This window comes from Pseudophryne corroboree, chromosome 3, assembly GCF_028390025.1.
Source record: "Pseudophryne corroboree isolate aPseCor3 chromosome 3, aPseCor3.hap2, whole genome shotgun sequence".
Taxonomy (NCBI): Eukaryota; Metazoa; Chordata; class Amphibia; order Anura; family Myobatrachidae; genus Pseudophryne; species Pseudophryne corroboree.
In genome coordinates this window covers 202,174,100-202,198,917 of record NC_086446.1, presented here as the reverse complement: position 1 = coordinate 202,198,917, position 24,818 = coordinate 202,174,100, and the positions used below count along the sequence as shown (strand labels likewise).

The window sequence follows — 24,818 nt, the reverse complement described above, 5'->3', positions numbered from 1 at the left end:
AAGACAATGATTAGGGAGATTAGGGGTAGCAAAATACATTCAATTATATTAATGGTTACATCAACATATTTTTATTATGTGTAGATGGAATGGTAAATAATAACATGAGATACAGTATACTCAACAGGTTATTCCCTCATCCCAACTAGTAAGGAAAGGCATCCTCCCATAAGGCAGTGCCAATGGCAAAGGTAAGCAACAGATAGAGAGACCTATTTTATCAGTAAACAATATAATAGAAGCAATGACACAGAGTTCCTGTTAATAAAATCAAGTATGCAAGTATAGATGGGTTTTATCAAGTTCCGGGTCATCCATTAAGACAGGTATGCCAACCTCAATTATCCTCAAATGAGCAAAATACAATCAGAAAAAATTTATTTTGCATTCTTAAATATGTTTACATACAGTTTGGGAGTAAAGTCATTGTATTTGCTGGCCACAACGTTGTAAAAGTTCTGAAACACAAGGAGGCATTCTGCATTGTAAATTAAGATGGAAGTTTGTCGATAGTGATCAAGTAGCTTTGCCATATCCACAATGATTATTATTAGAGATCAGCAAGTCCAGATCTCAGAGGACCCACTTGAACTTCACGATCCAAGACTGGATCCGGGTTTTCCCACCAGACTTGGATCCCAAAACAAGGCAAAACATCATCATCATCCGCTGTCAGATTCTCACAGGGTTTTGGATTCTATAAAGGTATATAAAGGTCCCAGTGTTCTGTGTTGTTTTTACTCTGGCTGTGGAGACTGCACTGAACGGACGTGTCCATCTCAGTGCTGGGGTAATGTAGCATGGGCATGGGGCTGCTGGCTGCTGTAGGGCTGGTGCATCAGTCCAGGGGTGCTCTGTCTGTCATTAAGTGGTGTATCTGACAAGGGGTGATCTGTCCATAATACATATACATCCAGGGGCTCTGCCCCAGTGTTAAAAAAAAAAAAAAATCCAGTATACTGTATGTGTACATTCAGGGGCTGGTATATCCTAGTGTGTCCTATGTATCAGTATCAGTCCAGGGTGCTCTGTCTGTCGTCTGGTGGTGTATCTGACAAGGGGTGACCTGTCTATGTACATCCAGTGGCTCTGTCCCAGTGTTAAAAAACAACAACCCAGTATACTGTGTGTGTACAGCCAGGGGTCATGTGTCCGACTCCTATAAGTATCAGTCCAGGGGTGTTGTCTGTCTGTCACCTGGTGTATCTGACAAGGGGTGCTGTGTCCACCTAGGGGTGATTTGACTGTCCAACCAGGGGCTCCTCCCCATTATAATTAGAGATGAGCGGGTTCGGTTCCTCGGAATCCGAACCCCCCCGAACTTCAGCCTTTTTACACGGGTCCGAGGCAAACTCGGATCTTCCCGCCTTGCTCGGTTAACCCGAGCGCGCCCGAACGTCATCATCCCGCTGTCGGATTCTCGCGAGGCTCGTATTCTATCGCGAGACTCGGATTCTATATAAGGAGCCGCGCGTCGCCGCCATTTTCACACGTGCATTGAGATTGATAGGGAGAGGACGTGGCTGGCGTCCTCTCCGTTAGAATAGATAGAGACACTTGAGTTGATTTACTACTAACTTAGTAATTTTGGGGAGCATTAGGAGTACTCAGAGTGCAGAGTTTTGCTGATAGTTACTAGTGAACACCACCAGTTTTATTTATTATTTAATATAATCCGTTCTCTGCCTGAAAAAAACCGATACACAGTCACATACCATATCTGTGCTCAGCCTCAGTGTGCTGCATGATAATATCATCTATGTATATCTGACTGTGCTGAGTGCTCACTGCTCACACAGCTGAATTGTGGGGGAGACTGGGGTGCAGTTATAGCAGGAGTACAGTGCACACTTTTGCTGCCAGTGTGACTGACCAGTGACCACCAGTATATTGTCTGCCTGAAAAAGTTAAACACTCCTGTGGTGTTTTTTTTTTTTAATTCTGTAAACGCATTCTGCTGACAGTGTCCAGCAGGTCCGTCATTCATTATATTATATAAATATTTACCTGCAGTAGTGTTATATTTTTTTTGTTCATCTCTATCATCTTTATCATCTCTATATTAGCAGACGCAGTACAATAGTCCACGGCTGTGGCTACCTCTGTGTCGTCAGTGCTCGTCCATAATTGTATACCTACCTGTGGTGGGGTTTATTTTTCTATCTTCTTCATACTAGTAGTTTAGGAGTCTGCTGACAGTGACCAGCAGGTCTGTCATTATATTATATATACCTGCAGTAGTGATATATATATATATTTTATATCATTATCATCTCTATACTAGCAGACGCAGTACGGTAGTCCACAGCTGTAGCTACCTCTGTGTCGTCCGTGCTCGTCCATAATTGTATACCTACCTGTGGTGGGGTTTTTTTTTCTATCTTCTTCATACTAGTAGTTTAGGAGTCTGCTGACAGTGTCCAGCAGGTCCGTCATTATATTATATATACCTGCAGTAGTGATATATATATATATATATATTTTATATCATTATCATCTCTATACTAGCAGACGCAGTACGGTAGTCCACGGCTGTAGCTACCTCTGTGTCACCAGTGCTCGTACATAATTGTATACCTACCTGTGGTGGGGTTTTTTTTTCTATCTTCTTCATACTAGTAGTTTAGGAGTCTGCTAACAGTGTCCAGCAGGTCCGTCATTATATTATATATACCTGCAGTAGTGATATATATATATTTTTTATATCATTATCATCTCTATACTAGCAGACGCAGTACGGTAGTCCACGGCTGTAGCTACCTCTGTGTCGTCAGTCACTCGTCATCCATAAGTATACTAGTATCCATCCATCTCCATTGTTTACCTGAGGTGCCTTTTAGTTGTGCCTATTAAAATATGGAGAACAAAAATGTTGAGGTTCCAAAATTAGGGAAAGATCAAGATCCACTTCCACCTCGTGCTGAAGCTGCTGCCACTAGTCATGGCCGAGACGATGAAATTCCATCAACGTCGTCTGCCAAGGCCGATGCCCAATGTCATAGTACAGAGCATGTAAAATTCAAAACACAAAATATCAGTAAAAAAAGGACTCAAAAATCTAAAATAAAATCGTCGTCGGAGAAGCGTAAACTTGCCAATATGCCATTTACCACACGGAGTGGCAAGGAACGGCTGAGGCCCTGGCCTATGTTCATGGCTAGTGGTTCAGCTTCACATGAGGATGGAAGCACTCAGCCTCTCGCTAGAAAAATGAAAAGACTTAAGCTGGCAAAAGCACAGCAAAGAACTGTGCGTTCTTCGAAATCACAAGTCCACAAGGAGAGTCCAATTGTGTCGGTTGCGATGCCTGACCTTCCCAACACTGGACGTGAAGAGCATGCGCCTTCCACCATTTGCACGCCCCCTGCAAGTGCTGGAAGGAGCACCCGCAGTCCAGTTCCTGATAGTCAGATTGAAGATGTCAGTGTTGAAGTACACCAGGATGAGGAGGATATGGGTGTTGCTGGCGCTGGGGAGGAAATTGACAAGGAGGATTCTGATGGAGTGGTGGTTTGTTTAAGTCAGGCACCCGGGGAGACACCTGTAGTCCGTGGGAGGAATATGGCCATTGACATGCCTGGTGAAAATACAAAAAAAATCAGCTCTTCGGTGTGGAAGTATTTCAACAGAAATGCGGACAACAGGTGTCAAACCGTGTGTTGCCTTTGTCAAGCTGTAATAAGTAGGGGTAAGGACGTTAACCACCTCGGAACATCCTCCCTTATACGTAACCTGCAGCGCATTCATCATAAGTCAGTGACAAGTTCAAAAACTTTGGGCGACAGCGGAAGCAGTCCACTGACCAGTAAATCCCTTCCTCTTGTAACCAAGCTCACGCAAACCACCCCACCAACTCCCTCAGTGTCAATTTCCTCCTTCCCCAGGAATGCCAATAGTCCTGCAGGCCATGTCACTGGCAATTCTGACGAGTCCTCTCCTGCCTGGGATTCCTCCGATGCATCCTTGTGTGTAATGCCTACTCCTGCTGGCGCTGCTGTTGTTGCTGCTGGGAGTCGATTGTCATCCCAGAGGGGAAGTCGTACTACTTCCACCAAGCAATTGACTGTCCAACAGTCCTTTGCGAGGAAGATGAAATATCACAGCAGTCATCCTGCTGCAAAGCGGATAACTGAGGCCTTGGCATCCTGGGCGGTGAGAAACGTGGTTCCGGTATCCATCATTACTGCAGAGCCAACTATAGACTTGTTTGAGGTACTGTGTCCCAGGTACCAAATACCATCTAGGTTCCATTACTCTAGGCAGGCAATACCGAAAATGTACACAGACCTCAGAAAAAGACTCACCAGTGTCCTAAAAAATGCAGTTGTACCCAATGTCCACTTAACCACGGACATGTGGACAAGTGGAGCAGGGCAGACTCAGGACTATATGACTGTGACAGCCCACTGGGTAGATGTATTGACTCCCGCCGCAAGAACAGCAGCGGCGGCACCAGTAGCAGCATCTCGCAAACGCCAACTCTTTCCTAGGCAGGCTACGCTTTGTATTACTGCTTTCCAGAATACGCACACAGTTGAAAACCTCTTACGGCAACTGAGGAAGATCATCGCAGAATGGCTTACCCCAATTGGACTCTCCTGTGGATTTGTGGCATCGGACAACGCCAGCAATATTGTGTGTGCATTAAATCTGGGCAAATTCCAGCACGTCCCATGTTTTGCACATACCTTGAATTTGGTGGTGCAGAATTATTTAAAAAATGACAGGGGCGTGCAAGAGATGCTGTTGGTGGCCAGAAGAATTGCGGGACACTTTCGGCGTACAGGCACCACGTACAGAAGACTGGAGCAACACCAAAAACGCCTGAACCTGCCCTGCCATCATCTGAAGCAAGAAGTGGTAACGAGGTGGAATTCAACCCTCTATATGCTTCAGAGGTTGGAGGAGCAGCAAAAGGCCATTCAAGCCTATACAACTGACCACAATATAGGAGGTGGAATGCACCTGTCTCAAGCGCAGTGGAGAATGATTTCAACGTTGTGCAAGGTTCTGCAACCTTTTGAACTTGCCACACGTGAAGTCAGTTCAGACACTGCCAGCCTGAGTCAGGTCATTCCCCTCATCAGGCTTTTGCAGAAGAAGCTGGAGACATTGAAGGAGGAGCTAACACTGAGCGATTCCGCTAGGCATGTGGGACTTGTGGATGGAGCCCTTAATTCGCTTAACAAGGATTCACGGGTGGTCAATCTGTTGAAATCAGAGCACTACATTTTGGCCACCGTGCTCGATCCTAGATTTAAAACCTACCTTGGATCTCTCTTTCCGGCAGACACAAGTCTGCAGGGGTTCAAAGAACTCTGGTGAGAAAATTGTCAAGTCAAGCGGAACGCGACCTGACCACATCTCCTCCTTCACATTCTCCCGCAACTGGGGGTGCGAGGAAAAGGCTCAGAATTCCGAGCCCACCCGCTGGCGGTGATGCAGAGCAGTCTGGAGCGACTGCTGATGCTGACATCTGGTCCGGACTGAAGGACCTGCCAACGATTACGGACATGTAGTCTACTGTCACTGCATATGATTCTCTCACCATTGAAAGAATGGTGGAGGATTATATGAGTGACCGCATCCAAGTAGGCACGTCAGACAGTCCGTATGTATACTGGCAGGAAAAAGAGGCAATTTGGAGGCCCTTGCACAAACTGGCTTTATTCTACCTAAGTTGCCCTCCCACAAGTGTGTACTCCGAAAGAGTGTTTAGTGCCGCCGCTCACCTTGTCAACAATCGGCGTACGAGGTTACTTCCAGAAAATGTGGAGAAGATGATGTTCATTAAAATGAATTATAATCAATTCCTCCATGCACCAGCAGCAATTGCCTCCACAAAGTACACAGGGAGCTGTGATGGTGGATTCCAGTGGGGACAAATTGATAATCTGTGAGGAGGGGGATGTACACGGTGATAAATCGGAGGATGATGATGAGGTGGACATCTTGCCTCTGTAGAGCCAGTTTGTGCAAGGAGAGATTAATTGCTTCTTTTTTGGTGGGGGTCCAAACCAACCCGTCATTTCAGTCACAGTCGTGTGGCAGACCCTGTCACTGAAATGATGGGTTTGTTAAAGTGTGCATGTCCTGTTTATACAACATAAGGGTGGGTGGGAGGGCCCAAGGACAATTCCATCTTGCACCTCTTTTTTCTTTCATTTTTCTTTGCTGTTTGGGGAGTGTTTTTTGGAAGGGCCATCCTGCATGACACTGCAGTGCCACTCCTAGATGGGCCAGGTGTTTGTGATGGCCACTAGGGTCGCTTATATTAGTCACACAGCTACCTCATTGCGCCTCTTTTTTTTCTTCTTTGCGTCATGTGCTGTTTGGGGAGTATTTTTTGGAAGGGCCATCCTGCGTGACACTGCAGTGCCACTCCTAGATGGGCCAGGTGTTTGTGTCGGCCACTTGGGTCGCTGAGCTCAGTCATCCAGCGACCTCGGTGCAAATTTTAGGACTAAAAATAATATTGTGAGGTGTGAGGTGTTCAAAATAGACTGAAAATGAGTGGAAATTATGGTTATTGAGGTTAATAATACTTTGGGATCAAAATGACCCCCAAATTCTATGATTTAAGCTGTTTTTTAGGGTTTTTTTAAAAAAACACCCGAAACCAAAACACACCCGAATCCGACAAAAAAAATTCGGTGAGGTTTTGCCAAAACGCGTTCGAACCCAAAACATGGCCACGGAACCGAACCCAAAACCAAAACACAAAACCCGAAAAATTTCCGGTGCACATCTCTAATTATAATATTAAAATAAAAGCTAAAAAAGCCTAAAATATAATTATAAAATAATACAGGTTTTCTTTTTTTTATGCTGTACTATACAATTTTAAGTAATGTGGCGTTGCTGGTCAGACCGCAGTATATTTCATACATGTATTGTGCGAAACTATTGGTGAAATTAAACTGCAGTTTTGAGTACTATTTCGGACTCATACACATTGTGGGGGAAAGTGGTACCACAGTAATATATTTTGTACTCATGCACATATTGTGTGACACTGTTGGTTAAATTAAACCACAGTGTTGGATTAGTATTTCATACTCATAAACATATCGTGCGGCACTGTTGCTGAAAACTAACCGCAGTGTTTGGTTACTATTTCTGACTATATACATATTGTGTGACACTGTAGATGAAAGTAAATCATAGCATTAGATTATCATCTCTGACTCATGCACGTATTGTGACACTATAGGTTTTTTGTACATATTGTGGTGTGTGCTGGAACCCATTTGGTTCGTGTTTGTTGATAGATATGGAAGATGAACAATTGAGAGGAGAGGCATAGAAGGCTTTAATTGGCATGTAAAATCAAAGAAAAAGTCCAAGTTGCATTAGTAAAAGTCAGATTATTATAATAACCAATACAAATTATTGTCTATGCAATAAAGACAGTCACCAATACCCCGAATGGTTAATAAAAATTTTTAAAATCAAACAAATTAAATGAAATTACTAATCAATCCTTCCTTTCACTACATACATACTCTACCTCCCTTGGGCCCTTGATCTAGTTATTATTAAAGATCCGTGTCAGACCAATTTTGCTGATTTTGGTTTAATTTCTCTTGGTTTACAAAAACAGCTAAAATCAAATGATTTGACCTTTTTTGTTCTTAGGGTATTATTAACCCCAAAAAACATAAATTGTCCGGCATTTCCAGGCATTTTTGACCACAGTACAAACAATGAATAATATATATTGTACAATATATATTTTAGATGCTGTAATAATCTGCACAGATTATTTTTAGCCTCAATGTAGGATCAGTTCCTGAAAACTATATTTGACCTGGAGAAAGTAGCTGCTTCATCCAGCTTTACGCAAGTTATGTAGTACCATGTATATAAATGTTTTTGACAGATATACACAACTATTGTTTGTATTAATTCAGCATATTTCCACTTTATTGCAGACATCGTGGCAGAAAGAGAGTGCAATTGTGCCAAGTTCCAGATGTGGCTCCCTTATATGGAATCCAAAACCTGCAAGACCTGACCCTGGATGAAAATAATATTGTAATGTGGTCAAAATTGACTGGAAATGAATTAAGTTATTGAAGTTAATAATACTGTAGGAACAAAAACAGGAACAAATTCTGTGATTTTAGCTGTTTTTATGATATTTTTTTCTAAATAAATACAAAAAAAACAAAACCTGCAAGGGCAGTTTTGGCAAAACTAATACAGATCAAAACACATGAAGGAGATATAGATCCAATATTTGGGTCGGCACATATCTTTAGTTATCATGCTGTATTTTAAACAATTTTTTTTTATTGTTCAGCAGGTCTCAATCAAGCTATAGATCACCTTTGTGTGCTGTTCCTCAATATCAGCCTTTCACATTTTGCATAGTGTATTTTTTTTGTATTTTGCATATTTTCTCTTTTTTGGGGTGGGGGAGGTTGGTAAAATTTGTCTGGCTACTGTTTGTCTGAATATTTTATTTGCACTGCCTCCAATTCAGATTAATGCTTGTTAAACATTTTTATTTATACTTTCAAATATTTGGAAAAGGTTTTTATCTCTACCTTTACTCATTATTACCCCATATTCTTTAATTCACATAATTCATTATTTCCCATTATGATCAAGGATAAACTCCTCTTAATTATTTCATAAGCATATCCCATAAGTTTACCAGTATAATCAAGCTTTCCCTTGCACATCATTTCTTTGTTTCTTTTGCCTTGTCAGTATTCGCTCTGTCACCAGATTTTCAGTTTGTAGAACTGAAGAGAATGACTGAAGGTGATTATAAAAACAGAAAGATTGATTTATGTAAAAAGAAATCGCTCCAATTTATAAGCTCTTCTATGGTTGCTAATTAAGTAGAAGTGTTAGTTGAAAAGTAGAGAGGAATAGTTGATTTCCAAAAACTTATTGCAAAATAAGGTTAATATCTTTTCAATTTATATCAACATGGATACTTGGAATTTTTAGCCATAACATAGTATTAATTACATTGTAGAGTATGAACTGGTCATACTATTTGCGAGTGTTGTTCTTAAAGATACTTATCTTTTTGTTAATCTGTGTTCCCACTATAGATCTTGAAGATTATTGCTCTTTATGATCAAATCTGTTTTTCAACAAGAATACCGTTTATATACATTTGTGATTGTCTTTAATTTCCACTTTGATAGCCATCTTGGCAGCTGGGAACATATTGAAAGCTTGTTGCCTATGGCCATATTTATTCCTGCAGATTCCCAGTTTGAGTCTTCATTCAGCATGATTTTAGCCATAGGTATTATTTGATGTCCTATTCATACTGTACCCTACTTATACGGCCAAAATGGATCCAATGATAGTCCAGAAGAAATAAGACACAGTGGATATATTCATGACACTTGATGTACAAAACAGTAACCATCATGTAATGTTCTATTATTTATTAAATAGTATAAAATTGAAATGTGTCATCAAAAACATCATGGGAAAACAATTCACATGAAAATGTTTGTAATAACAATTTCACAGTGTAATAAACACAATAGATAAACAATACAATCCACATACGGTACAAAATGCTTTTCAAGACACAACACAATTTGATAGGACAGAACTACTACAGTACAAAAAGGACAAACTGAACATAAAAAAGGACAATGTACTGTATTCTTTGTAACACAGTATAACTAAGCAGCAGGGGAGAGTAAACATATTCTAAAGAAACACTGGAAGGTTCGACTCAAGAATGAACCATGAGTTAAACAATATACCGAGAGAACATCCAAAACATAGTATATTGTGGGTCATTCTGAGTTGATCGCTCGCCAGCTAGTTTTAGCAGCCGTTCAAATGCTATGCCGCCGCCCACTGGGGAGTGTATTTTAGCTTAGCAGAAGTGCGAACGCTTGTGCAGCCGAGCTCTGCAAAAACAGTTTGTGCAGTTTCAGAGTAGCTTTGAACCTACTCAGCGCTTGCGAACACTTCAGCCTATTCATGCCCGGATTTGACATCATACACCCGCCCTGACACGCCTGAATTTTTTCAGACTTGCTTGCGTTTTTGCAAACACTCCCTGAAAACGGTCAGTTGACACCCAGAAATGCCCCTTTCCTGTCAATCTTCTTGCGGCCGCCAGTGCAAAGAAAAACTTTGCTAGAACCAGAGCACAACCACAAAGGCTTTGTACCCGTACGTCACTCGTGCACATTGCAGGGCATACACATGCACATAAATGCCATTTTTTTACCTGATCGCTGCACTGCGAAAATCGGCAGCGAGCGATCAACTCAGAATGACCCCCATAGTACCATGCCAGACCTGAAATGAAATTTGTAAACAACAACAAGCAAAAAAACAACAATTACATTAAACCAACAGATCAGGTACAACAAATAACTACAGAATTTATAACAAACTAGGGGGGGGGGCTCCACAATTGTGGGAGATGCAGGACATGCATTCCACTCAAGGAAATGAGCATACAAAATAACAGAATTTACAGTACATCATCCACCAGAGGGACAACACGTAAAGTAATACTTGGATTATCATATGATTTAAAAGACGTCCTCTGCCTACCATAATGTCCCTGTGGATTAGAAAATGTGGGAGGAACAATTATGCCTCTTAAACAAAGGATGTACGAATATAGTAGAAACATTCAGATAGGCTACAAAAACTTTAATATTTCTGAACACTTCAAAGCAAAAGACAACTCAACCAAGAGGATTACAATACCTGAATACAGTACTTACACATCCACACAAAACTGGAGAGGTGTGGAGCTCACTGCCTAGGTGTCATACTTGACTCAGAATGGTCCTTTGCTCCCCACATACAATCTGTCTCAAAATCCTGTTTACTGCATCTAAAAATCATAACTAAAATACGACCATACTTTACACAAGACACTGCAAAAACTGTAATCCATGCTCTCATTATCTCCCACATTGATTATTGCAATAGACTTCTTACTGGTCTTACCAAAAAGAGACTCTCACCACTACAAACCATTCTGAATGCAGCTGCGAGGATAATCTTCCTTGCTAGATGTTCGTCTGCAGATCCGCTCTGTCAGTCCCTCCATTGGTTACCTGTATTCTACCGTATTCAATTTAAAATACTTTTACTCACACATAAGGCCATTAACCATACTACACCAATGTACATCTCTACGCTCATCTCAAATTATCTCTCAACCCGACCTCTGTGCTTTTCACAAGATCTACGTCTCTCAGCCACACTCATTACTTGCTCTCATGCATGATTGCAGGACTTTCTTCAGGCTGCGCCCACTCTGTGGAATGCCCTACCATGCACAGGAAGACTCTCCCCTAGTCTCCAAACCTTAAAACGTTCCCTGAAAGCTCAACACTTCAGGCTAGCTTATCACATTCCAGAACCACTCACTCAACTTTCATAAGCTTTCCTACCCGATTATATCCCCACTGTACAGTCCGCACATATCCTCCACATATTTTCTCTTCCCCTTCTTTCTGACGATGGTTCATCACTGCTGTGATGTGATATCATGCAACCCACCTGGAACCTTTGCAATCCAGTGGACAAATATGCAATAGTGCAGGCCTGGCCAACCTGTGGCTCTCCAGCTGTTGTGAAACTACAAGTCCCATCATGCCTTGCCACAGTTTTGCTATTAGGGAATGCTAAAACTGTGGCAGGGCATGTTGGGATGTGTAGTTTCACTACATCTGGAGAGCCACAGGTTGGCCAGGCCTGCAATAGTGCCTTTCCTTGTGTATCAATGCCTATTTCACTATAGATTGTAAACTTGCAAGCAGGTCCTTCCTACCTCTATGACTGTTTGTTTTTACCCACTTTTGTTTTATCATTGTGTCCAATTGTAAAGCGCAACAGATTTTACTGCGCTATAAAAGAAACTGTTAATAAATAAATACATTTCATAGACACAATAAACACAAGGAAAATCAAACAGAAATATGCTTTTAAAACTCTGGAACCTAGGGAACTGCGGATTCAGTATGATATCCCGGCGGTCAGGAGACCGATGCCGGGATCAAGACAACCAGATTAACCATCGGTGAGTGCAGCGTGTCCCCTTGCGGGTTCAATATGCTTGTCATGCTTCGGGGACGGTGGTGACCTTAGATCATCACAGGGTTATATTCCCCACTTGGGTGTTGGCGTGGACCACCATCCGAGTGGGGAATCTGGGTGGCGGACAGAATTTCACCGGGTGTCAGGATTCTGGCATCCCGGCAGCTGGCAACTTGAGTGCCTCCTCCGGGAACTGCATGTAGACTACAGCACACATGTATAGTATATGCAAATAAAGCAAATATAACTTTTTATACAAACACAGTAGTTCTTTTCATCTATATGCATCACAAAGGTCTATGCTACAATATTTATACAGCACATACATATCCTGCAGTGTTTTATAGAGAAAATTTAGCCTTCCACAGCAGTCCCTGCCCTAGTGGCATTTACAACCTATGTTAACTACCACATGTACACACACTTACACAATAGTGTTAATTGTTTTGTCAGTAGATAATTAACCTACCAGTATATATTTTTGAAGTGTAGGAGATTATCTGAGTATTCAGGGGAAACACACAAAGGGAGGGGGGGTACATGCAAACTCCACACATAATCGAACCCACCACATACTGCCCAGCATGTCTTATACATCTCAAGGCTCCCACAGATGGAGCAAGGTGTCTTTCAGTGACACATCGTGAGTGACAGTACCATGCAGGTTGCCGACATTAGCAAGTGCACACACACTTGCCGATGCCGGCAATGATGAACACCTGGTGGGAGAGCGAGGCCTTGCTGCTTCCGTCACCATGGTATCATTCGCCACCTCCTCAGATCTTTCTGCATGTTCAAGAGATCTGAGGAGGCACCGAATGACCCGCGGGTGCACGCAACAGATCGTTTACATGCCCACACATGGATCGTGTTTGAATGATGTGTCATTCCAATCGGTCGGAAATGTCCCCATCGTTTAAAAAAAATCTTACTGTGTGTGGGCAACTTTACAGTGTTAAAAGAAGCACAATATAACCACAAAAAAACAGCCAGAGACTAGAAACATAATTTAGCAGTATCCTGGAGAGAGTAACAAGCTTCAGTAAAAGTCAATACTAATATAGACGAAAACCCAATTGTCTAATTAGATCAAATCTCTCTAAGCAAAGGGAATGTATAGGATAAACAAATAAGTAACAAGAAAGAGGCACAGCAAAACTAATACCAAAAACACCAATAGCTTTAAATATATGCACCAAATGTGTCTGCAAGGCCATATAAGTACAGCACACAGGATACATATAGAAGGACATACAAAGCAGATCTATGTCTACATGGATCAGTGTATCCAGAACAGGGCCATAACTAGGTGTGTGCCAGTGGTGCCTGGCACACAGCACAGATGTGCTGTAGGTGCAGGACCACCAGCACACCCGCCTGGCCACTCCTCCACCAGCTCACTGTGGAGTCAGCCCGCCTCACCCCGCCATCACCTGTCATTCAGCTGCATTGCCCGACTACCTCTCACATAGGTAGCCGGGCAGTGCTGCAGCTCGTCCCAGCTCCCCTCCCTGCTTTGTCCCCAACGTCTCTCTCAGCCTGCTCCCAGCCCTCCCACAATGCCCTGCACTGCGAATAGCACAGGGCAGGAAGTGGACAGGAGAGGCATGCCAGATCATCGCAGGTCAGGTGAGTCAGTCTCTCCCCCCCAGCTATGAACTTCCTGCCATAATGTGAAAAAAAGGGGGGACTCTGCCTGCCATTACGTGTAAAAAGGAGACTCTGCCTGCCATCACGTGTAAAAAGTGGGACTCTGCCTGCCATCACGTGTAAAAAAGGGGGACTGCCTGCCATAGTTTGTAAAAGGGAGCTCTGCCTGCCGTACTGTGTAAAAGGGAGCTCTACCTACATAATGTGTTAAAGTTGGCTCTGCCTGCCGTACTGTGTAAAAGGGGTACTCTGCCAGCCATAATGTGAAAAAGGGGGACTCTGCGTGCCATAATATATAAAAGGGAGATCTACCTGCCGTAATGTGTAAAAGAGAGCTCTGTGGCCATGGCCCTTCCTGATGAAGCCACGCCCCTATATTTTGGAGTGCATGATGTAGGTGCGCACTGGCCCTGTTTTGTATATGGGGGCGCTGATGCCGTTTCTTGCACAATGTCTAGTTACGGCACTGATCCAGAATACAAAATTGGCTACTGTATAAGTACAATGACTCACTTGACAGAAACAATCAGTATCCCCTCACCCTATGAAAACTCCACCATCCCTGTCATGTAGACCCTTCACACATTTAAGGCATCCTCCATCACACATTAAGAACTTTCTTGAAGAATTCCTGAACCTATCTGGTAATAAAATTTCATAGATATTGGTCACATGCATTTGCAAAGACAAGTTTAGCTGCTGAGCCACGTCAAGGCTTCACCGATATCAGCAGTCCTAACACTACATAATAGCAGTGCCCACATAGGGCCATGTGAAGCCATACTGTAGACAAATCACATGGCCCTATGTGGGCACTGTTATTATGTAGCACTAGGACTGCTGATATCGGAGAAGCATTGATGCGACTCAGCAGCTAAACATTTCTCTGCAAACGCATGTGACCAATATCTCTGAAGTTCTATTACCAGGTAGGTTTAGGCATTGTTGCAGGTAATAGTGTGCTGGGGGGATACCAGGGAGGTAAAAAGCTCCCTCCCCCCTCTGTCTGATATAACAAATTAGACCAGATGCAGTGTTGAACCGGTTTGCAGAGAAACTTGTGTGTTTTTGCACATGCTACAGAACTTAGCGTATTCAAGTACTGGTGATGTAAAGTCATATACTGTACATTTGAATTGCAACTCAACCTCATCTGAGAAGTGGCTGCAATGGGGCAATCTAATGCAAGCCAAGTTCAACAAATGTGTCATGAAAGAACAATGGGTTTGCAGAGCTTGATTTATCTTTAAATACTGTATATCTGTTTCCAGATTAATTTGCACTACATATAGGTAGCAGATGAACTGCAAAATGCAAACAACTCTGCAACTATTTAGTATTTAAACTAAAGTGATTTAAAGAGCCTTCTAGACAGGTGCTCCTTTTGATATTAATTAGCACTGGGTATACATATTTGAGCATTGTTAAATATTTTTATAAATAAGTATAAATAATACTAAATAGCACATATACTGTTTGTGAAATTACATCCAAATCCTGTCCTCCAGAGATCTGGATGAATATATGCACCACAATGATTGGCAGGGGCTGGCTGGCAACTTTGCCCATAAGTAATGGCACCATATTAAATGGAGATTTTTTTGTATAAAAAATATTTTTTAAATAAAAAATAAAAAAAATAGGCCTGGTGTAAATTATCCCAAATATACTATATTATAAATTTGTCAGAGTTGTGTAGTGCAGGGGTGGCCAACCAGTCAATGACAAAGAACCAGAAAAGATCTGTAGTCAAGGGTAAGAGCCATATCATGCGCTCGCCTTCGGCGCATGAGCAAAAATGGGGGCATGGCATAGTTGTCACAAAGCCACACCCCATTTTTATGTGCACACCTTTCGGTATGATGTTTGTAGAAGTATGATCTTGTGTCATAACCCCATTTTTATGCATGTTGTACAGGGCCACATACAAATAAAGCCACTGTACAGTGCCACATACATATAAAAACACCAAAAATGGTTGCCTCCACAGTGCCAGATATATATATTCCTCCACAGTTCCAGATACATATATTCCTCCAAGGTGCCAGATGCATATATGCCCCCACAGTGCCAGATACATCTATGTCCCCATAGTGCCAGATATGCCCCCACTGCCAGATACAAATATTCCCAGTGCCAGATATGCCCTCAGTGTAAGATACACATGTCGCCCCAGTGCCAAATATGCCCCCAGTGCCAGATATGCCCCCTCTGCTAGCTACACGTCTCCCCAGTGCCAGATATGCCCCCAGTGGTAAATATGCCTTCACTGCAAGATATACATCCCCTCAGTGTCAGATACACATGTCCCCCAGTGCCAGATATGCCCTCAGTGTCAGATCTGCCCCAACTGTCAGCTACATGTCTCCCAGTGCCAGATATGCCCCCACTGCCAGCTACACATCTCCCCAGTGCCAGATATGCCCCCCAGTGCCAGATACACGTCCCCCCAGTGCCAGATATGCCCGCAGTGTCAGAAACACATGTCCCCCCTGTGCCAGATATGCCCACAGTGCCAGATACACATCCCCAGTGCAAGATATGCCCCCAGTGCCAGATATACCTCCAGTGCCAGATACACATCCACCCAGTAAGATACACATGTCCCCACACTGCGCCCCCCCCCTCCCAAGTGCTGCTCATCGCCACACTACTGCTCTGCTCAGTCTGCTGCTTGTGTGGGGAGGAAAGTGCAGCGTGCGCCTCTCCTGCCCCTCAGTCTCCACTGTCCGGAGGTGTTGATTCTCTCTAATTAGGCGCCAGTCCATGAGCCAATCAGAGTTCGCGGACCGGCAGCTAAGACTCCTGATTGGCTGCCAGTCCGTGAGCTCTGATTGGATCATGGGCCAGAGCCGGGCACTGCAGACTAGGGCAGCGGGAGGCGCCGCAGGAGCTTACGAGCATGTGGCTCGGGAGCTGCGGGTTGGCCACCGGTGGTGTAGTGGAAGGTGGCAGCCGGCCTGTGACCCTTGGGGCACATGGCACCCTGCCCCCCGGGCCAACCCACCTCTGATGATTGGTAATTGCCAGACTTCTTTTTACTGTGGGTATGTCAAGTCTTTTTCAACCATTGTACTATTGTATTTAATTGTATATGTGGTGTTTATTTAGGTTCCATGTGCACCAGTATCCTCACGTGGCCCAAATACACACTGTCCAATAACACGAGTCAACAAGGTTTCAGCAACATGAATAAATTTTCTTTTAACTTTTTTGTGCCAATTCAGAATCGGACACTAAAAATGTTCCATCACTTAACATTTTTTAGATACAAGCAAAAATACCGTAACAAAGGCTTGAAAGCACATTCCAAATGATGATGCTGCCTGGAATGATCTCTTTTTATTTAAAATGTATTTATAAAAATTGGCATGGTCTTTCTGGTGTAGATGTGGAGTGACAACAAATGCAAACATATGTACTGTTAAAATCCTTGTTATGCAAAAAACCAGCAATATTTCTGACCTGCCCTCATCTGTGCTAAGTGGCTTTTGGGAGGATTAATCCATAACGTATATCTACATTTGACCCAAAAACTATACAAATTAATACTATTAAAGATGATTTTGTTATATCAGCAGGTTATATAGTTTGAAATATATTAAAATGGAGCGAAAACGTCATACATGTATAAAATAAAATAGCTTTGCTTTAATTGTGGACAATTTACCATGCAGTCACAATGTCTGTCAATCACTTACAGTGGCAAATGCAGTATTTTTATGGGGGGTGGGTTCCATATATGTATGCAGGGCTGGTCCTCGGGTGTTTGGTGCCATCCTGCAAACTATAAAAATTAGCGCCCTCACTCCCATACTTCACAATGGGACAGCATTGCAAAAGGGGTATGGTCTCTCAAAGAATGGGTGTGGACACACAGTAAAGCCTCTTACACATTATGGAATACCCTTAACCTGCGCCAGATGTGGCATTCTGTGTAGTGAGCCACTGCAGCCACTCCTGATTGGCTGCCGGTGCACGAGATCCAATTGGATCACAGCCTTCATCAGATTCTAAATGACAGTGGTGCTGTCTCTCACATGGCTGCCTACTGATATGCCAGCTGTTATCAGCTGGTGGCCCGGCACAAAATCCAATGGAATAAGTATATGGAGACTAAGAGCTACACTACTTAGGGATTCAGGGAAAGAGCAGCAGACCCTGTAGGGGTAGCCAACATCCATACTTTTATACAGGAAATTCATTTTTCATGGGGTAATCTGTGCTTGAATATCTGTAATCCCTAGTGTCTGACTGCAGTACATTGACTACACATGCATAATCTTAAATGTTTACTAACGAAGTCACAGTGCTCAATACATTTAAAACATTGAGATAGTTGTAAAGACAAACTGCATATGTATAAAAGGATGTAAACTAGTGCACCCCATAAGTATTATACAAAATGTTCATTAGTGGTACACACAGGGGGGTTTCCCAGATACACCTCCTGCCTACTGATCCTTATCCACAGATGCACCACTGGATTATTTTTCCACCATGACCTGGAGATCTATTGGAGCACTCACAGGAGCTCTGTTCAGACTGTCAGTGAAGATAACAGTGGCACATGTGTGTTTGTGAGGGGTTTTGGGAGGCTCACAAGCCAATAGCATCACAGGGTTGGGACCGGGAGGGAAGCTGTTTGCCAGGCATCACTTCCGTATGGTGCTAGGGTCTTTAAGGCAGGTTGACCTGAGCGGTGTGGAGGGGGAGGAGACCAGCAGTAGGAGACCTTAATGCACCACAGAAACAGAAGGGGCAGCAGCTGTTGCTGTTCTACTAGCGGAGGTAAGCAGAACAGTTATACGGTATGGGGAAGCTGCATTCAACAGGGATTTCAGAGAAGGGGGGGCGACATAGTAACTGGGAATGAGGGGTGACACAGTGACTGGGGCAGAACACAGACAGGGGATGATACAGTGACTGGGACAGAACACAGATTGGGTGTGTGTGACACAGTGACTGGGACAGAACACAGGTGGATGGGTTACACATTGACTTTGACAGAACACAGATGGGAAAACACTAACAGGGATAGAACAATGGGGGGTGACACAGTGACTGGAACAGAACAGAGAGGGTGTGTGTGACACAGTGACAAAACAGAGGAGGAGTGACAATGGATGGACAGAACACAGGGGGGTAACAATGTCTGGAACCGAAGAGGGGCTGGCCGTAGCAGCAGCAATATGAGACGCAGTGGCAGAGCTCACTAGGGGTGCTGCTGAAGCCTAGCCTCTCTACTATAACTGCAAGGATGCTTAAAAAGTGATCAAGTGAAGCTGATTGACTGGTACTTTATCACTCTTTATCAGTTTCCACTTTATTTAAGTAAAGAATATTTTATCTGTTTGGCAAAAAGCAATCAGTCACTTAGAAGATGTTATTTCTGTCCAACAAAAACTAAAGGATTTTCAAAAAAGTTAACACTGAATAACCCAAACACTGAATAACCCATGCCACATACTCCTCACCTCACGATTTCCTGTGTGAAGAATTAAACATTCCAGAAGAAAAGCAACAGTAACCTGTGGCAGCAACCGATTCCTGTACATCTTGCCATCCTTGCTATGGTCCCAAGCTTGACAAAATAACCACTTATTTAATCGAAGTAAGCTAAATGACTTCGGTAAGGATTTTAAACTTTCAAACAGACTGGTTGGTTGCTCCAGTTGAGTTTGCTTACCAAAGACACAAGGATTTCTATGTTTAGAAAAGTATATGAAAATTGTGCAAGTTACTATGATATTCCAGGTTCCTTTTTTATCTGCACATTTTTTTTAAATAAATTCTTTATTTAAAAAGATGACAAATTTCACAGCATACAAAAGAAGAAACAGTAATACTTCCATAGTACAATGGTAGCTATATTGAAGTAAAATAACATTTTAGTTGCTTGTCCAATATGCATCAGCAAGTGACCTAAAGCATACATTCACAAATAACAATGTTTGCTATAAGAAAGTAATATAATCAATAACTAACATCAACTTTTTATCAGGGGAAGGGAGAGACAAGACAAAGGGAAACACAAGGGGACAATAGGAAAAAGTAAGGAATGGGAAGCAGGTTTAGGCTATAGAAAAGTTGAGCTACATATGAGTGTCAGAGGCATATTTATTACTATGTTTGACTTGGGTACACTAGGGCAACATAAGCCGGAGTGGTCTTAAATTCCATCCAGCTAAACCAAGTGACCACATAGTCCAAATGTTTCTCTAAGGCTGTATAGAAGATATCTTCCATGTTCATGGAAAAGTCCATTCATGGCACCATTCCCAGATTGTTCTACAGAATTTCAGTTCACCGGTACAACAGGTCTTGCTACATGGTTAATGTGTTGAAAATGAACTTTTTGTAACTAGCTATAGGGATGATAGAGTTTGAAAGTAACCAGATGTCTGGTCCGGTTAGGACCAGATACCACAAAACTTTTGTAGATATCTCAATAACTTTAGTCTATACTATTTCGTCAGTAACTTATATTGAGTCTTAATAACCTCAAGGCTTGTGGAGCATTACATAGTAACTTGACAGGCTTTTTCCCAATTTACATGAATCCCATGATGTCCAAAATTATATCCCAGGCACAAAAGGAGAGATTAGCAGGAAAATGGCCATCCCTAAATATTTAAATGGATTGATGGAAATATCTGTTTACGGGCTTGAGGATGTAGCAGAGTTTCTGTATTCAGCAGCGGATGCCTTACAACTATGAACAGCCCAGTTACTTAACCAAAGGTGCGGCTTACTTAAGATAAAACAGTTACAGTGTACTCACTGTTATACACACTGGTAGATGGAGAAGAGCTTAAGTGGAGTGTGGTATCATACAGCTCACCAACCAGTGAGTGTATGTAGGTAGTGGCGCAGGTTGCAGGAACAGCAGTTTTATAGCAGGTAATCACAAATCTCACGGGAGCTAAGTAGAAGACTACTTCCACTGTGGTATGTTAACACAGACACTGCACATGCTCAGTAGTAGCCTTTGCAGCCATCTTGGTACAGGGAATGAAGCATCCCTGGAGGAGTAGCAAAATTGAGTCTGCGCTGTCCACTTTCAACAGGATGAACTAGGGTTTCAGCACAACACAGAAAAAATTTAGATTATTCATCAATTCATCTAAACTGCATTTACAAACCATGTTATTACATAATTGCATAACTAAACTGTAGTAAAAGTTACTCATTCAGTAGCTAATGTATGAAAGAAACTTACCTTGTCATGTCAATCTTGTTAAATGGCATCAACGAGAGAGTATCTTGCTGGCAAATCTGTGCTTATTTGAAACTTATTGCATTATTGCTTTAACTGCAGGGTGGTTTTACTATGCATTATATAAGTACAATATAAAATACTATATACACCTTTAGTAACACCTGAAATAGTGCTTATCCGTCCATTACATAACAAGTTAGACCTCATGAAAATCTTTATCAAGGTTATCGACAAAAATGGTGAATGTTTTTAGTATTTAAAAGATTTAGTTTCCAAAACTGAATGAAGAAAGGTATATTTTTAAGCCCACAAACTTGACTTCTTTTAACAGACAATGCTCTGAATATAAATATAAATGGTATCTGGACTATAGATCTATACTTAAAGGGTCTACAATCAATAGGTCTACCACTAATAGGTTGACAGGGTCAAAAGGTCGAAATGTAAAAGGTAGACTATTCAAAAGGTCAACAGGGTCAAAAGGTCGATGTGGCAAAAAGTTATTTTATTAATTTTTTTAAACTTTTTCATACTTTACCATCCACGGTACGATTGGAAACAGCAACCTTGCCTACAGTATGGTGAGCACAGCCATGCGAGGGGATTTGGTACACTAATAGGGCTTGCTTGTGGCAGAAAAGTGACAAAACACCCACACAAAAATAATTGTGTCCACTTTTTGTGTTGACCATTTACATGTTGACCATTTGACCATGTTGACCTTTTGACCCTGTCAACCTTTCCTACTGTCTACCTATTCTATGTTGACCTAATGCTTGTCTACCATTAGTGGAAGACCTATTGACTGTAGACCTTTTTAGTATAGATCTAATAATCCACACCCGTCCACCTTATTTGTAGATTACTGACCAGTTTCCACTCCAGCAAGATCAGTTGATAATCTAAATGTAATGTCTATGAGTGTAATGGGATTCCAGTTTGGGAGTCCCACTAGCAGGCCCAACAACATGACTCTTGCACGAGGTTCCAGGGGAGAGGGATTGCCCCTTCTTCTGATTCAGACAGACTGGGTGGCTATGGGGTTACAAGATGAGTATTTTATTAAGAATTGCCCCATACTGGCGCAGCAAAAAAAATCAAAGTGAGACTTAACTAACCAGATCTGACCAGATCGCTTGCTGCAGTTTATCGCAGCACAGCGATCGGGTTAGAACTTTGCATGCGCCGGCGCCGCAGTGGCGGTCGCTGGGCAGGAGGGGGATGGACGGCAGCACAGTCCAGCCAATGCAGGTGTGGCCGGGCCATTGGGGGGCTGGCCGCTGCAGCTGCGTGACATAACATGCATCTGCTGCGACCCGGGGCAGCAAATAGGTTCTCCCGGCCAGCCGCAGGAGCTGTGCTGGCCGGGAGTATCTCCTGAGATACAAAAGCATCGCCGCTGTGCGATGCTTTTGCATTTCTGCGGGGAAGGGGGGGGGGCAGCCCTAACATGCGGGGTGGACTAGCCTTGTGCTGAGTGTCCCCCGCATGTCTGAGTGCCTGATCGTAGCTGTGGTAAATTTAGCACAGCTACGATCAACTCGGAATGACCCTCTTAGTGCAGACAGGTGCAATTATGTTATAGCGGCTTTTGCCCAGTTGCAGCATAGATAAGAAATACCATTGCTTGGTTTACATAGCCTATGTTAGTTATTCATTCTGTAGAGTTACTGATACACAGAATGTGTTAAACAAATAATTTAGTGTCATGGCCTGGTGGAGTTACTAATAACTAGAGATGAGCGGGTCTGGTTCTTCGAGAACCACACCCACCTGAAATTCCTAATCAGAGTCCAGATCAGAGCCCAGCTCGAGGTTTTCTGTTTAGCTCAGATCCCAAAAACAAGGCAAAAGTCATCATAATGTACCACTGTCAGATTCTCGCTGGGTTTTGGATTCTATAAAGGTCCCAGTTATTGGCACCATTTTCACTTCTGCTATGGAGAGTGCACTGAACGGATATGTCCGTATAAGTACTGGGGTGTGAGTGTGTGGCTGCCCGCTGCTGTAGGGATGGTGTATCAGTCCAGGGGTGCTCTGTCTGTCGTTACATGGTGTATCTGACAAGGGGTGATCTGTCCATAATCCATATGCATACAGGGGATCTGCCCCAGTGTTAAAACCCATACTGTGTTTACATCCAGGAGCTGGTGTGTCCTAGTGTGTCCTCAGTATCAGTCCGGGGGTGCTCTGACTGTCATCTGGTGGTGTATCTGACAACAAGGGGTGATTTGTCCATATACATCCAGGGGCTCTGCCCTAGTGTTAAAAAACCCAGTATACATCCAGGGGCTGGTGAGTCCTCTGTAAGATTATCAGTCCAGGGGTGCTCTGTCTGTCATCTGGTGGCGTATCTTACAACAAGGGGTGCTCTGTCCACCTAGGAGTGATCTGTCTATCCATCCAGGTACTCTGCCCCAGTGTAAGATTAAAATAATAAAAGAGAAAAAGCCTAAAATATAAATCTAAAAATTTTTTTTTTTTGTTTGAGCTGTACCCCAGTGAACTATACGATTTTTATTTTATTTTTATAATTACTATGATACTGCCGGTCAGACCACAGTATATTATTTCATACTCCTAGTCTCATACATGTGTTATGCAACACTTTTGGTGAAATCGAACCGCAGTGTTTGATTACTATTCCTGGCTCATGCACATATTGTATGCACTGTGTGTGAAGGTGGTACCACAGTAATATATTTTTGTACAAATCTCATACACATACTGTGCGGCACTGTTGGTAAAATTAAACCATAGCGTTAGATCATTATCTCTAACTCACACACGTTTTTTTGACACTGTAGATGGTACATTTTTGGTACAAATTGTGGTGTGTGCTGTTCCCCACTTGGTTCGTGTTTGTTGTTAAGTATGGATGACTAACATTTGGGAGGAGAGGCATAGATGACTTAAGTCAGGTCACGTAAAATCAAAGAAAAAGTAAAAGTTGGATTAGTAAAGTCAGATTAGTGCAATAATATAACCAATAAAAATTGTTGTCTATGCAATAAAGACCATAACCAATGCCCCCAATAATTAATTAAAATTTTTAAAATCAAACAAATTAAATTACTGATGAATCCTTCCTTCTACTACATACATATTGATAAACATCTGCGTTTTTGCTGATTGTGGGTTCATATTTAAAAAAAAAATTTTTTTTACAAAACCAGCTAAAATCACATGATATGACCTTTTTTTTTTTTAGTTCCTAGAGTATTATTAATCCCAATAACATTAATTTTCAGGCATTTCCAGGCAATTTTGACCACAGTACAAACAATAAAAAAATGATAATTAAAATTATATTGCACAATATTTATTTTAGATGCTGTAATCATTGTACAGATTATTTTCAGCCTCAATGCAGGATCAAACATATAACGAGCGTTGTAAGTAACTATGTGATCTAAAATTTGTATATGCAAGTGGCACCTGTATGGAAAAATTATTTTTTGGTTATAGTGCGGTATGTTTACAGCTCCTTTATGGAGTATGTAGATAGAGCTCAGTCCGTTCCGGTTCTCACTTTGCTAGTGAGGCCCTAGCAAAGTGAGAACCGGAACGGACTGAGCTCTATCTACATACTCCATAAAGGAGCTGTAAACATACCGCACTATAACCAAAAAATTATTTTTCCATACAGGTGCCACTTGCATATACAAATTTTAGATCACATAGTTACTTACAGCGCTCGTTATACATTTTATCAGTATTCTTTTTCTAAACAGAGCAGCTTAATCTCATAAAACAGCACAGTTGTCACATTTTTTAATTTCAATGCAGGATCAGTTTCTGAAATTTTTGTTTGACCTGGAGAAGGTAACCGCTTCATCCAGCTTTACGCAAGGTATGTATTACCATGTAAATGTTTTGACCAATACACATA

General features: G+C 42.2%; 1 long non-coding RNA gene across 1 annotated transcript in view; it reads right to left on the bottom strand.

The window, feature by feature from the left end:
* The window catches only part of LOC135057594 (uncharacterized), a 452,598-nt gene that overhangs the window by 107,595 nt on the left and 320,185 nt on the right, over positions 1 to 24,818 (bottom strand). The gene's annotated exons all lie outside the window — the stretch shown is intronic.